This window comes from Symphalangus syndactylus, chromosome 2 (genome assembly GCF_028878055.3).
Source record: "Symphalangus syndactylus isolate Jambi chromosome 2, NHGRI_mSymSyn1-v2.1_pri, whole genome shotgun sequence".
NCBI lineage: Eukaryota > Metazoa > Chordata > Mammalia > Primates > Hylobatidae > Symphalangus > Symphalangus syndactylus.
In genome coordinates this window covers 132370228-132373700 of record NC_072424.2, presented here as the reverse complement: position 1 = coordinate 132373700, position 3473 = coordinate 132370228, and the positions used below count along the sequence as shown (strand labels likewise).

The 3473-nt window shown below is 43.5% G+C and overlaps 1 pseudogene; it reads right to left on the bottom strand.

Moving 5' to 3' along the window:
• Positions 1–1742: 1742 nt before the first annotated feature.
• LOC129462440 (small ribosomal subunit protein eS4, X isoform-like) lies at positions 1743–2503 on the bottom strand (annotated as a pseudogene).
• Positions 2504–3473: the final 970 nt, after the last annotated feature.

The window sequence follows — 3473 nt, the reverse complement described above, 5'->3', positions numbered from 1 at the left end:
CTGGAAGGACCCAAAGCCGTAAGTTTCCATAGTGTAGTGGTTATCACGTTCGCCTAACACGCGAAAGGACCCAAAGCCTGCAAAGGCTGTAGATCACTGGCCTGCACATCTGAACGCAACGTACGTTTTGCTGCTTTTCCTGATTAGACAACAACCAGCTTTTGCTCTTAATACAATTTCCAATTTTCACTTTTCTTTTGGATTTGTTGTCATTGCTTCCAGTCTAGTCTAAACATAATTTAGTTTGGTGCCCAGGAGACAGTGAAAAAGCTGGTGCCCAGCTTTTTCTTCCTTGGTGTGGGAGCTTCTGCCTGGGGCTGACCTCCTTCTCTGGGTTAAGGTCCTGTGTAGCTGTCTTAAACTGACCGACCTGAAGTAGACCCAGACACACCTGTAAACTACTTACCTTGCATGGGTGGTGCCAGGCCTGGGGCTAAGAGGGCATGCCTGCTCCTGTGATCTGTGAGGCCTAGTAAAACATGATTAAGGCTCTGCTTGCTGTGTGGGAGTCAACAATGCCATTATAGCCTGCCTTGGCAGATGGTGGGCAAGAGTTCTCGCACTAATAAGAATTTCTTGCTGGATCATCAAAATGCATTTCTCTTTCTGGGTTGGACCTCGTAGAACCTTATTTCTATGTTTGAGGCTTCAGCATCTGTGTCTCATGGTCAGTCTGACCTCTCTCTAAACAAGAGATCTGGAAAGAAACACTTTTCCAGGAAATCATCCACAGGCAGTTGACTTTGACCTTCCGCCATACCCCTTTCATTCCACCCCCAGCAGTTTCTCATGGACACTAAATATGTGTCTTGGGATAATTGGACTAAACAAGTTTGTCCAATTATTTACAAGCTCCTTTCAGTTTATTTGTTTACTTGTTTCAATTTTGCATGGGCCATTTTAACATTTTTTTGTGGTTCAGAAAAAACCCACATATATCACAGTGTTTTAGATTAGTTAGGATTCTCTCTGATGTGATTAATATAATAATCCATTTTTGGCCTCTGTTGTGAATCAGATGCTTTATATACATGATCTGATTTCATCTTTGTAATGCTCCAGGGTAGGCATTATTATCCCCCTTTTAAAGATGAGGCTTAGAGGGGTAAAATCATTTGTTTAAAGCTATGTAGTTAATCATTATCAGAGCTGGAATTGGAGCCTAGGTGGATTTAAGTCCAAGTCTATGCTCTTTCCTCTATTCCATACTGGCTCTTGACTCTTTACTTACTCTTTGGCATGGCAGTGGAAATCAGTACTATTAATAGATGAATTTCAGGTTAAGTTCCCTTCAGTTTTTCTGTGCAGGCATAGAGGATAGGGTACAAATAGTTCCAGTTTTTTTATTTTTTTTTAGACGGAGTTTCACGCTTGTTGTCCAGGCTGGAGTGCAATGGAACGATCTTGGCTCACTGCAACCTCTGCCCCCTGGGTTCAAGCAATACTCCTGCCTCAGACTCCCAAGTAGCTGGGATTACAGGCATGTGCAACCCCGCCCAGCGAATTTTGTATTTTTAGTAGAGATGGGGTTTCTGCATGTTGGTCAGGCCAGACTCGAATCCCCGACCTCAGGTGATTCACCCGCCTTGGCCTCCCGAAGTGCTGGGATTACAGGTGTGAGCCACAGCGCTCAGCTTTTTTTTTTTTTTTTTTTTTTTTATCGTGCCACATTGCTTTTAATTACATACAAAGATCTAACATGTCACCCAGGGACCATTCCACCCACCGCTCGATTCGGCCGCCAGTCTTTGTCTCTCTCTTCAGCAATGGTGAGGCGGATATCCTTTCCTCAGGAAAGAGAAATCCGTGGTTTATTGCTCTTGCCAATAACAAAAATGTTGGAAAGTTGAGTGGCAAAGCTGTTGACATTGGCATCTTTCACACGAACCACGTCAAAAGATCCAGGGTGCTTCTCTCAGTTGATGATCACACCAATTCTTCCCAGGTTAGCACCTCCAGTCACCATACACAGGTAACCAGTGTCGAACTTGATGAAATCAATACTCTTGCCGGTCTCCAAATCAATCTGAATGGTATCATTCACCTCAATGAGGGGTCAGGGTAGCGGAGAGTGAGAGCATCATGAATCACCAGATGAGGGATTCCTTTTGTGCCCACAAAGATTTTTCTCACTTTGCACAACTCGTACTTGGCCTCCTCAGGTGTAATATGATGTACAGCAAAGCGATCCTTGGTGTCATAGATCAGATGGAAATTCTCTCTTGTCAATGCTGATGACATCCATGAATCCAGCAGGGTAGGTTATATCAGTTCAAACCTTGCCATCGGTCTTAATGAACTGCTGCATGCAAATGTTCTTTACTTCATCTCCTGTCAGGGCATATTTAAGTCTGATCCTTAGGAAAATGATGAGGGGGAGACACTCTCTCAACTTGTGGGTACCAGTGAATGGATGAGGAGCAAACACACCAGTCAATTTATCCAGCATCCAGTGCTTTGGAGCTGCTACCAGCTTCAGATGCTTCTTGGGACCACAAGCCATGGCTGTGTTAGGCAAGGAAAGAGGACCTCTGTCTTCTGGTGCACATAGAAATTCAGTAGTTCCAGTTTTTACAAATCAATGTGTTTCTTGAAAACATGCCAGGAAGCAGATTGTCATGAAGCATACCGAGCATCCAGGGCTATGTCCGGTTATTTATAGTGAGAAGTAAAGGAGAAAGCAATGAACAGTGTTGAATGAGAGACAGACACCAAACATCGACCCTCTTCAGTCCCTCTGCTCATAGCAGACATGTAATCATTAAGAAACACAAATTCGATTATGCCTTTACCACACTGTATAAATTTGCTTTGATCTGTGTGATTGTTTATGAAGTTAATGGCAGTCGCCCCAGTAGACTCTACGCTCTACAGGGCAGGGAGCATGTCTCTTTCACTTGCCACTGGATCTCTGTGCTTAACTGTGTCTGGCCCTAATCCTTTAACATAGCAGGGTTGTTCCTGACTCCAGATCTTTGTACAGAATTTTCTCTGGGTCTGGAAAGCAGTACTGCTGACTCCGCCACTGTCCGCCTACATGCTCCTCTCGCTCACTTCATTCAAGATTGTGCTCAAATGGCCCCTCATCCAAGCAGCCCTCACTGACTACTCTTCCTAAAATAACACTCTCTGTCCCTACTCCACATTCACCACCTCCTAATCCTTTGCCTTTCTTATTTAAATATTTTTTCTACCACAAACACCTACCAACATTATATTATTATTAATTTTAAGAATCTGTCTTCTACTAGAATATGAGCTCATTGAAGGCAGAGACTTTACTGCTGTGTCCTTAGTACCTACAATAGTGTCTGGAAATAACACGTTTAGTAGATGTTTCATCTAATTGGTTAATACATAAATACTTAATTGAGTTAATGAACATCTCCTAAAATCCATCCCTCAGTTCTGTCCATAGCAGATGTTACGATGCCCTGAGCCACCCCCTCTCAGCCCGCCTCTGCTTCAGCTGT